This window comes from Mauremys mutica, chromosome 5, assembly GCF_020497125.1.
Source record: "Mauremys mutica isolate MM-2020 ecotype Southern chromosome 5, ASM2049712v1, whole genome shotgun sequence".
In the NCBI taxonomy this organism is placed as follows: Eukaryota; Metazoa; Chordata; order Testudines; family Geoemydidae; genus Mauremys; species Mauremys mutica.
In genome coordinates this window covers 73,741,202-73,754,147 of record NC_059076.1, presented here as the reverse complement: position 1 = coordinate 73,754,147, position 12,946 = coordinate 73,741,202, and positions in this window count along the sequence as shown.

The following is a 12,946-nucleotide window of genomic DNA, read 5'->3' as shown; positions in this document are numbered from 1 at the left end:
TTATTTTATAGTTGCGTTTAGTTCCCCTCTAAGCCCAGGTAATTTTTTTAACAATTGTGGCCTTTTTTTAAATTATGGGATTGTGGCTTTCTGCTCATCTGGTCAAATATTATTAAACAATTCCCAATTGCCATTCACATTTGTCTGTTTTAATTCTCTCTCACTACTAATTTGGCTCATAATTGTTTTCAGCTTTGTGAAACTGGCCCTTCTAAAGCACTAAGTATATATTTTAATGGTTTCAACTTTTTTCTGTTTGTACACACAGATATGTTCAATAAACCTGTCTTCGGTGCAAGAAGTTCCGAGTTACACAGACATAACACTATGTGTCTGATTCTGATACAGTCTCTTTGTGTCACTCCAACTACACAGATATAGGGGGACAGTGGGCATAGTCTTTGTCAGGGGTCAGCAACCTTTCAGAAGTCTTCATTTATTCACTCTAATTTAAGGTTTCACATGCCAGTAATACATTTTAACCTCTCTTTCTATAAGTCTATAATATATAACTAAACTATTGTTGTATGTAAAGTGATAAGTTTTTTAAATGTTTAAGAAGCTTCATTTAAAGTTAAATTAAAATGCAGAGCCCCCCCTCAGACCAGTGGCCAGGACCCGGGCAGTGTGAGTGCCACTGAAAATCAGCTCACGTGCTGCCTTCGGCATGCATGCCATAGGTTGCCTACCCCTGGTCTATGTCTGGCTATTCTCAACTGCTAGAACAGCCCCTTCACTGCACAAAGCAACCTAATTAATGTCTGAGGCCAAATCATCCCCTGATCAGCCTCCACATTGGGGTCCAACTCTATATAGCCCTCAGTGGTCAGATCTCCTCTTTCCATAACCAAGCCTGCAGGAGTGCACTTTGTAAGTGCAAAAGCATGCGGTTCCCCTAGCACAGATTTCTCATGCTGTCCTGTCAAGAAGGCTGCTCCCTCCACCCACCCCCCCATTCCCCCTACTAAAGGAGTCATGTGCAGCTTGAGGTATCAATGAGAAACAAAGGCCATTTACATGGAGTTCTGTACCTCCACACTAGCTATCTGTCCCCACTATGTGCACATGTGCTCCCTGGAAGCGAGGATATAACAGAGGTAGGCCACAGAAAAAATCACCTCTGCTGGGACAGAATGGGAGAGGACAATGTGCAGCTTTTAAGCACTACCTTTGATCCCTTCTCCAGCCTGCTGCCTCCCACACCTTTCACTTATGCAGATCCCCAGATCAGCAGAAAAGCTGCCTGGCAGGGTCCAGTGGATGGACACCACTCTGCCAGGTTGTAGAAGGGAAGATCATATGCACAGATCTGTGGGCACAATCCTCCCAATGAGACATCCATTACTGAAGCACCTCCAGCAGGTGGCAGGCTTACTTCATGACAAAAATAGGTCTTTAGCAGAAAGGACTGCTGAACCAAATTCTCCAATTATAGTTTAAATGTAAATGTCTGTAAATGCAGAGTGCTGCATTATCTAAGAAGGGTGCATGCATTCTAGCTGACCTGAACTAACTTAACAAAAATGTAAAACGCGGATACCACTTGATTTTAATCTCCTTTTATGAAATATTGAATCTCAATACAGCATAAAATAGATGCTCCTCAGATTACTGCCAGGCGAAAAACAGAACTGAAGCACAGTTTGTTTTTAAATGCAGAAGAAGATTATACAGGGAGATTAATTTAGCTAGTCATTTATATTACATAACTGACTAGATGGAACATTAAATCCAGGGGTCTTTCTTTTCAGCCTATTACAAAATAATCATAATATATTAGACCGTAATTTTCTTCTTCTATTTGTGGTGGGTACAGAATTTTTACTTTGCATTTTCTACAAACTATACATGGGGCCAAAGTGAAACCCTAGGTGGCTACTGTATGTCAAAAGTGATTATGTTTTAGTCTGCCCTGAAAACTAAAACCCTGTTAAAATCTTAGTTTTCAGCAGAAAACGCTCTCTTTAAGGCTGCATCTACACTATGAGCTAGAGTTGTGATTCCCATCTTATTACACATCCTCACGCTAGCTCAATGAGAGCTAGTGCAAGTGTGAGTTACGTAGCCCTGGTAGCACGGACAGCAGCAGCGTGGTTTAGCTGTGCCACCTCCACCACTGCTGCCCATGCTACAACAGGTACACTAGTACAGTCAGAGCTAGCACGAGTATGTGTACGCGAGCTGGGAACTACACCCCAGCTCATAGTCTAAAAACAGACTAAAAGAGAAGAAAGCAAATGGGAGGTGCAAAGATCTACTTCTCTCTCTCTCTCTCTCTCACACACACACACATGCTTGCAGAACAAACAAGCTGTTTGGTGAGGATCATAACGAAAAGTATTCTTTGCAACAAGTAATACAAAACTACAGAAGTATAATTTATGCTAATTCATTGAGCCTAATTCTCTTTCAGATTAAGAAACATGCTAAATTCCATCACCAAAGTAGTTTTCCGCAGCAAAATTCTTAGATAAGTGTATTGATTCGGAGTAATGCATCTTTTTACCGTATAGATTTTTGTTAATACTGTGAACCAGGTCCTGCAAGATGCTGCCCATTCTGCAGGAGGCACTCAGCACTTGGCTGGATGGAGCCGTATAACTTTATCCTGATCATTTACAAATTATTTTCTAAGAAAAGTTGATGATAAAATTATGTTTAATATCATCACAAACATATGTCGCTCCCTCTCAGAAGTAAATTATTCAACACAATTATTAAACTCAACAGGAAATGCATTTCAGCAGAGCATTTCCATTGGGGAATATAGTTCCTTGTGTAAGCAAGGTCACATCATTGAAAATAAACCACAAAAAGTCTGCTTGTTTTTCACACAAATGTCTGATATAGGCTGATGGATGAGAAATATATTTAATCCCCCTCCCCCATGGAGCATAGAGGCTGATGTACAAACAATTCAAAATATCATTATGAAAACATAACGAATGACAACATCAAGTTTACAATTGATCCCCGTATCTAGGTATTGATTTGGGAAAATGAGCTTAGGCATTTGTGTCGCACAAGGAGACCAGAAGGATGGACTGCACCTCTAATCTTTAGCCCCATGATAAAGATACTCACCTGGGATGTGGAAGACCCCCTTGTTCAAGACTCCCATCTGCCTCAGGAGAAGAAGAGAGTTGGGTGGGATCTGTTACCTCTCAGGGGAGTGCCCTACATACTGGACTACAGAGGGATCTTCACACTTTCACTGGCCCAAATAATATTTAATTATTCCAATAGTTAATTCAAGTGATACAACCACAGTAGGAGAAATGGAGAAAGACTCACACCAGAATGTCCCTTAGTCCAGTGACTGGGGCACTCATCCAGCAGGTGGCAGTGCCCTGTTCAACTCCCATTTCTGTCTTGTCAGGCAGACTGGAAGCTGAACTGGGAGTCTCCTGAATCCCAGCTGATTGCCCTAACCACTGGGCTATACGTTTATAAAGTAGATTCCTCCTTCCCCCCACCCTCCCAGCTGTTTTGGAGATCCGTAGCCTCTGAGCACACCTACCAGACTGGTCCCCGCAGGAAACAAGAGTGCCCGTCTTCTCCTGCTTTGCAGATCACACTGGAATTTAGGTGGGAGACAGGAGTACAGACACCTAGATTGAGGCAGAAGTGCACATGCCCAGAGGCAGAAACATAGGCACCCAGCGAGCTTCTACTGAAATAAACAGATGCTGAATGAGTTTAGACACCTACAGGGTTAGGTGGTAGCAGCTGAGTAGGGGGGGGGGTGTGGATCACAGTGGTGCCTAAAAATGCGATTTAAGAGCCTAAGTACCTTTGTGGCTCTGGGCCCAAAGGACTTGCTTAAAATTAATCTATCACTTAACTGGCTAGAAACCCCCGAATACAGAATGCTGCAGACCTAGTTATGCACATTATGGAAGGGAAGAGCCAATTTTATTTCATATTTTTTCTGGATAATGTCATGCAGATACAACTGACACAAACTTCTTCTATCTAAGAAATACCCTCAGGGTTTTTATTAGAAATAACAACCTGTAAAAGAGTAAATGTGTTTGATTATTTTATGCACTAAAGACTTAGTGCTTGAAAAAAAGTTATATAGAAAACAGATAATTGCTCTGTTACCAAACAAACTAATCCTTTCCTAATATCAATTTGACTACAAAAGTATAATCTGTAAAAGCCAGAATTCCTTGCTACTAAAGCCCACCTTGGGTAAGTACCTAAGCCTTTTGAGGAGATATCTTTTGAGGAGAATTATCCCCAGATTTTCAAAATCAAAATGCCATCCTCAAGAAAGACATAATTACAATATGTGCCACGTCATTTTTTCTCTGATTATAAACATTTTATTTGCAGCAGTAAGTCATATATTTACAAATCAGCAGGTACTTTAAATATGCTTTGGTGCTGAGGCATGAAAGCTGTACCAAGTCTTCCTAAGTGTTCGGCTTCCTTTAAAAATCCCGCCCTCTCATTTACAGGAAAAAAAGAAGAATTCAGTTTACTCATTTATCTCTGCATCATATTGCACAAGTTCAGACAAATTCTGTTGGTAACGTGACCCAACTCCTGCTAAAATTACTGATATTTAGACACTGCTGTAAATTGATCCCATACAGTCTGTAAGACACATGAACCATACAAAGCCTCTTTTGAGAGTCCTTGTCTACTGTATATAGTATTCTGTTTTATATAGACACATAACAGCAATTGATATGATCAGTTCTGGAAAGAGAACAGCTGGAAACTGCTCTATACCTCATGGGAGATCACTGTTGTGAAGCTAAAAGGTAATATTCAGAACTTCTCCATCACTAAAACACAGCTTTCTGTGGGTGAGATAATGTTTCTGAACAGCTAGGAATTTGCCAGTTGTAAGATCACCAGTGAATTCAACCATACTTTTTTACAGTTGTACTCAGACATAACTACATACATGCATGAAGAAATTATAAGTACATATTTTAAGTCTATTTAACTGGAAAGCCTGGCATACAACATACATCTAAAGCTATAAGAGTTTGATCCTGCAAGTTGCTCAGCACTCTGACCCTGATTCTGCCCAGGCCAGCATGTGCTAAACATCAATGGAACTACTCATATGCTTAATTTTACTACTACTCATGTGCTTAAGTGCTTGGCTCAACTAGGGTGAGAGTGCTCACCACCTTGCAGGACTGAGCCCTATATATTACGGCACAGGAGTTAATTGTAATGTAGTACTGTAATTTTTTTTTAACAGAGGGTGTTTGCCCTCTTCCATGTCAATCTTTTGAGAAATACACACAATCACATTAAACTGGACTTCTGAAACAATTAACAAGATCTAGACAATTACATATTTTGCTGCAGGATAAATTCTGCACCCACTGTGTTATGGCCATTCAGTGGTGACATCCAGCTGTTGATTAGGTATAAAACAGGCTCTTTATCCCTGGAGATAACAGTGAATTAGAAGTCATGTCCTAGGCTCTGTTTCCTATTTACAGCTGGTAATGGATTCAAATAATATATCAGCTTCCTGCCAAGTGTGGTGTGACACTAGAGAATATAGCTTTGGATTAGCTTTCTAATATTAGGCTCACACAAATCATGCAACTTCCTCGAGAGTAAATCTTTAAATTCTTTTAACATATTAAAATGTGACTAGTTTTATTCCTTTGGAAGTTTTCCTCCTGCTTTAACCATCTATTGACAACTTATCTATCAGTTCAAATTATTTTTAAAAAGCACTCCTCTTTATAAAAAGCCCAGGATAGAAAACTGTTGTTTGCAAGTCAAAAAAGCCACTTTTTACAAATAAATTATTTACAAATAATTTTTTCAAATAAATAAATTGCAAGGCCACAAATTATGTGATGTTTCTAAAATGATCACTCTATGAATAAAGTTTACAATAACGTGATAATAATAATCTTGACTTTTCCACAAGAACAATATTTTAGTTGGCCCAGGGCCACACATTTCATCTCTGCCTCCCTCAGATTCATGAATAATTTGGCTAATTCTCCCTGATGACACAAATACTGAATCTTGTTGTAGGTCATGCAGCATGCCCTGTGTCTCTCTCATTCATGTGCAGTTCAGTACTCTGTGCCTCATATTATTTTACATTCATGACATACAATAGCACGTTGTTTCCATGGTGGTATAATGTCTGATATTCAGTTCATGCAGTGAATGGTAAACATCCCTGTTTCAAAAGCTAATTATCTATGTGGATTTATTTTTATGGCAGGATATCAGCTTACGCAGCTGGTGAAATAGAGGCCAGAGAAGGGCAGGGAAAATGGTTAGAAGAATAGCCAGTGTTTCATACAAAAATGATTGAAAAGAATAGGATCATTTGCCCTGGAAAGGAAAAGATTTAAAGGGTTTGAGGGAATTCTGAATGGCAAAGTCAGCCAAACACAGTTACTCTTTGGGCTCACCCCAGGCTCACACTAGTCCGTTCTCATCACCATCAAGTATTTCATGGGGAAGACAATGGAGGCTCACTTAGGCCTTGATCATGTACTGTAGTTCTCTGTTCCTGGCTCTGATCCCTGTGAGATGAGACTACAGGTTCCTTTACTCCAAGGTACCGAATAGACAATCTGCAACTCCAATCCCAGTTACATAACAGAAGAGCAAAGTTTATCGGAGTCACAGAAAAAAATGCAGAAAAAATCATAAAATGAAATATAAACAGAAAAATACATACCTAGTATGACACTGTAAAAAATGCTCAAAAGAGGCCCCAAGTTACAGGAAAGGGGTCAAGTTGAGCACACTAAACACTTTATATTCATTTGCGGGGTGCAGTCCTCGCAGCAGCCTTTTTGTACATTCCAGATCCTTTCTTCACACATCTGTGTGGTCCAGGAAGTCTCAATCCCCTTGTTCACCACAGGCCCTCTTTTGTCATTTTATCTGGAGTTTTGTCTAGCCCAGCTTTCAAGTGGCAAGTGCCAAATTAGTGGTGGGCATTGGATTAAGCTACACCAAACCTGGGACAGCGGAAATAGGTTTGAAATCGAGTTCAAGGTTGGATTTTTGTTTTTTCCTTCAAAATGTCTGTTCCTCCCCACACAGATCTTTTGTTTCCTCCTGCCTTATGAGGTTTGACACCACTAGATAACATCTTTGAAGATGGGCCTTTTGTTAGCATATCACAGAATTTTCTCTTCAGACCACAAAAGGTGTGGATTTCATCAACCCTCAGCAGCCAATAACTTATACAAGCATTCTGACTCCTAGGTTTAGTATACCAACTCTTAGGTTTTGCACATCTATTTGTCTTGGTTTTTCTTCTGCACCCATCACTATAGGATCTGAGTGCCTTCAACATCATAAATGATGCTTGCAGATACAGCTATCAGCCACAGCTTCCTTTTCATTGTGTCATATAGTACAAGAACATTTTAAACCAATAAAATAAATATCCTTAACTTTACACAGTTTTTAGTCAACCTGTGGAATTCACTGCTCCAGAAGAAATAAGCAAGACAAATAATGTTGGATTTTAAAAGCAATTGGATCATTTTGTTATTAATAATATGTATAGTTATGTACGCTAAGAGTATAATAAGCATAATCAAATCTCTTGCTTCACTTACTGATCACTTAAGGTATGTAGGTCAGAAAGGAATTTTCTCCACAGAGATGGGTGATGAGAATGGACTACAGCATGAAAACCCTTCCATCCAAAGAGGGACTGAAAAAAATAAACTATTTGCTTTTGAAAGATGATAGAGATATACAAAATAATGAATGGTATATAAAGATAAACTGGGAGCTCTTAAGGAATGGATTTGCATAATACAAGATATGGGAACATTCTCAATATGAGAAATTAAAAGATTGACAAAAGGAAATTGTTTTTAATTACATACCACACAATGTTATAGTGGTCATTGCCACAAGATATCATTGAGGCCAGAGCTTAATAGGATTCAAAAAAGGTTGAGATGTTTATATTAATAATTACGGCCACAGTTATTTTAGACAGGTTAAAAAAATTATAGTCCTCATGCTTCAGGGCATGAACCTACCGCTATATGACAGAGCAAGAAATGTCTCCTTATGGCAGGTTATTCCAATTATCCACTGGGGGTGATGCACATACCACAGAAGCATGTGGTACTGGACACTGTAATAAACAGTATTCTGGACTAGATGGACTAGACTTCTCCAGTATGATAATTCTTTTGTTCTGTGCATAGTTGGGTATCTGCACCTGAACAGATCCCCATTTTCCTCAATGGGGCTTCACATGGGAGCAATGGGACACTTAGTCAATTTCTGCTCTAGGGCCTACATGCTTTATCAAAAGTACTCACCTTTCTATGAAAGCAGGATACTACTCAACCAGATATATGGACCCTTACCTTAGATCTGAGTTCTGCCTATGCCACTGACACATGAGGCAATCCAGTTTCTCCCTCGATTATGGTCACTCACTAGTTGTAGTACTTCTTCCCATTGAATGCCTAAGCATTCAATATCCTCTGTCACTGTCTTCTACCAGTTCTTCCTTGGCCCTCCTCAGTTTCTCTTTCCTCTCTCAGCTACCCAATTCAATGCTTGCTTAGCATGTCTCCTATCTTCCATATGGTGTACATGTCCTGATCACCTGAGCCGTCTTCTTTAATGATATTTTCTAACATGTCCTGCTCTGTCAGCTCCCTTACTTTCACATTTGTTATTTTGTCTTTCCATGAAAGTCTCAATTTCTTAATGGCTTCTTGAGGTCCTTTCCACCCAACAGTTCTATGATTCTATGAAATGTGAAGTATGTCCCTCAGCCATCTGTGATGGGCAGCTTCCAATCTCGCTGTGTTAGTCACTGTCACCAGCCATATCTCTGCTCCATACAATAGCATACTCAGTACAATCACATGGAATAATCTGATCTTTAGTTTGGCTTGAAGACCTCCATTGGACCTCAAATTGTTCTTCCTTCCAAAAATGGTGTTTGCTTTGCCTAATCTCATATGAATATTTTTATCACACTCACCTTCCAATGTCATTGTACTCCCCAGATAGCAGAACACTTCTACCTGTTTAATTTTTTTCCATCCAAGTACACCTTTTCATCTGTTCTCCAGCTTTCTATCTTCATAATCTTGGTTTTCTTTACATTTACTTTCAATCCAATTTTTTTGCTGCTTCCTCTTTTATTTCTGAGGTAAGGGCAATCATTCTGTTCCATGTCATATTTAGGAGAGCCATGTCGTCAGCAAAGTCAAGATTGTGCAAGTCATCTTGGCTATCACGTTTTACACCATCCACAATGCCTTTTGTTGCCTGTTTCATCACCCAGTATATTGCTAATGCACAGAGGATTAGTGTAATACACACCCTTGTCTAATTCCAGTCATAATATTGGACCACTTACCCAGGCCTGTATCCAATCACACTGCCCATCTACTTCCATCATATAAACTCCTTATTACGTGAATCACTTTGTCTGGTATCCACAGCTTCTAGCAATATTCCACGGGGTCTCTCTGTGGACACTATTGAACTCTTTCTTAAAGTCGATAAAGTTGATTAAGATGGGTTTTAGCCAAGCCGTAGCTTTTTCAATGATCTGTCAAACAAGTGAATATCTGTTCATAACATGAACCCAGCCAGTTCTTGTAATATTTCATCCACTGCCTTCTTCATTTTATTCAGCATAACAGTAGCCAATACTTTGCCCAGTATTGATAGCAGTACAATACCACTCCAGTTTGTGTACTGAATAAGCTCATCTTTTTTTGGCAATGCCACAATGATACCATCCTTCCAGTCTTGTGGCACTTGTTCTTTCACCCATATTTCATTAGAGTTTTTTTAGATGCTCAGTCAGAATTTTGCGTCCCATTTTTAGTACTTCTGATTGAATTCTGTCAACATCAGGAGCTTTCCCCTGTTTGAGACCTTTGATATCTGCTTTAATTTCATCAGCTTTTGTTGGTCCTTCTTCTAGATGTTGAAAATGCGTGAAGAACAAGCCAGACATTGGAAAGAACATTTCCATTCCATATTAAATTGTCCATAGCTGACAATCATGCACAGGTTCAAAGATAGATGGACCAATCATCTGATTTGATATGGCAGTCACAATATTCCAATATGATGACATAATAACTGAATTACGTAGTATTTGTTTTAGGTTTCAGCTAATAAAAAAATAACTTTGTTTATATACATAGGGCCCAATCCATTTAAGACAATGGTAAAACTCCTATTGACATCAATAGAAACAGGATTGGGCCCATATATATTCTAATGAAGCTTAATGAACATATTATAAGAAAGGAAGTCAATTGTTTTCTCTTTGTCACTCATGAGCAATAATATATATCTTAAAATGTTTTTCATTGGGCACAGAGAATCTTAAAAAAAAGTTAAGATACTTAAGTACAGTATAATCTCTCTCTCTCTAAAAAGGTATTTTTCATGATCAAACACTTCCTGTCATTTTACTTTAAATGTATCTAACTATTGTCCTATGAATTTGTTTTGATCACTAAACTATCAAACATGGCTATTGTACTAAATAGTGTTTGAAAAAATCTATTGTTTTCTTCCTGATCTTTGTTGTCAGCCTATAGTGCAGTGGTTTTCAACTTTTTTTCATTTGCAGATCCCTTTTGAAATCTTAGACATAGTCAATGGACCTCCAGGGGTTCATAGTCAACAGGTTGAAAACCACTGTTCCAATGACAACCTTTTGCAGACCGTTAGAGTCTGTGGACCCCAAGGGATCCGTGGACCACAGATTGAAAAGCACGGCTATAGTGTAATATTTGTAAGTAATACTTTGCTGCACCTGTGGTCCACTCCACCCAGTGATTGTAGAGACTATAATTAAGTGAAAAATACAATTTTATCTTTATTTTCTAAAAAGGTGATTACAAAACTGCCACGATCAGGGCCGGATTTAGAAGCAAATGACCCAGGCAACTGCCTGGGGTGCCAAACTTGGGGGACGCCAGGCTCAGAGTGCTGTAATGTATTCAAAAGTTTAACAAATGGAGGCAGAGAGTACCAAAGACACTCCATTCCTGTGGCACCATTTGGTCTAGGGCTGGCCCTGTCCATGATTACATTGCCTAAATATAACTAATGGTAATACCAAAGTTCTCTGCTTACACTAACGTAAAAGGCTTCTTGTGATTAAACCAGCGCTACTGGAGAAGTAAAGTATACTCACTACAGTAAATATAAACTGCTGGATTAATATAAAATGCTAGTCTTAGTTTGCATCAGACAACATGATCAATCAACATATAAACTGTTCAGGAAGGACAGGCAGGGCAGAAAAGGTGGGAGAGTTGCATTGTATGTAAGAGAGCAGTATGACTGCTCAGAGCTCCAGTATGAAACTGCAGAAAAACCTGAGAGTCTCTGGATTAAGTTTAGAAGTGTGAGCAACAAGGGTGATGTTATGGTGGGAGTCTGCTATAGACCACCAGACCAGGGGGATGAGGTGGATGAGTCTTTCTTCCGGCAACTAACAGAAGTTACTAGATCACAGGCCCTGGTTCTCATGGAGGACTTCAATCACCCCGATATCTGGGAGAGCAATACAACAGTGCACAGACAAATCAGGAAGTTTTTGGAAAGTGTAGGGGACAATTCCCTGGTGCAAGTGCTGGAGGAACCAATTAGGGGCAGAGCTCCTCTTGACCTGCTGCTCACAAACTGGGAAGAATCAGTAGGGGAAGCAAAAGTGGATGGGAACCTGGGAGGCAGTGATGATGAGATGGTCAAAGCAGCAAAGACTAACGTCTCATAGACTAACAGACGTTTTGGAGCATGAGCTTTCGTGGGTAAATACCCACTTCATCGGATGCATGCATCACATGGGTATTCACCCACGAAATTTCATGCTCCAAAACGTCTGTTAGTCTATGAGGTGCCACAGGACTCTTTGCTGCTTTTACAGATCCAGACTAACATGGCTACCCCTCTGATACTTGAGATGGTCAAGTTCAGGATCCTGACAAGAGGAAGAAAGGAGAGCAGCAGAATACGGACCCTGGACTTCAGAAAAGCAGACTTTGACTCCCTCAGGAAACTGATGGGCAGGATCCCCTGGGAGAATAATATGAGGGGGAAAGGAGTCCAGGAGAGCTGGCTGTATTTTAAAGAATCCTTATTGAGGTTGCAGGAACAAGCCATCCGGATGTGTAGAAAGAATAGTAAATATGGCAGGCGACCAGCTTAGCTTAACAGTGAAATCCTTGCTGATCTTAAACACAAAAAAGAAGCTTGCAAGAAGTGGAAGCTTGGACAAATGACCAGGGAGGAGTATAAAAATATTGCTCAGGCATGCAGGAGTGAAATCAGGAAGGCCAAATCACAATTGGAGTTGCAGCTAGCAAGAGATGTTAAGAATAACAAGAAGGGGTTCTACAGGTATGTTAGCAACAAGAAGGTCAGGAAAAGTGTGGGCCCCTTACTGAATGGGGGAGGCAACCTAGTGACAGAGGATGTGGAAAAAGCTAATGTACTCAATGATTTTTTTGCCTCTGTCTTCACGAACAAGGTCAGCTCCCAGACTGCTGCGCTGGGCAGCACAGTATGGGGAGGAGGTTACCAGCCCTTTGTGGAGAAAGAAGTGGTTCAGGACTATTTAGAAAAACTGGAGGAGCACAAGGCCATGGAGCCGGATGCACTGCATCCGAGAATGCTAAAGGGGTTGGTGGATGTGATTGCAGAGCCATTGGCCATTATCTTTGAAAACTCATGGTGATCGGGGGAGGTCCCAGATGACTGGAAAAAGGCTAATGTAGTGCCCATCTTTAAAAAAGGGACGAAGGAAGATTCAGGGAACTACAGGCCAGTCAGCCTCACCTCAGTCCCTGGAAAAATCATGGAGCAGGTCCTCAATGAATCAATTTTGAAGCATTTTGAGGCAAGGAAAGTGATCAGGAACAGTCAGCATGTATTCACCAAAAGCAAGTCATGCCTGACTAACCTAATT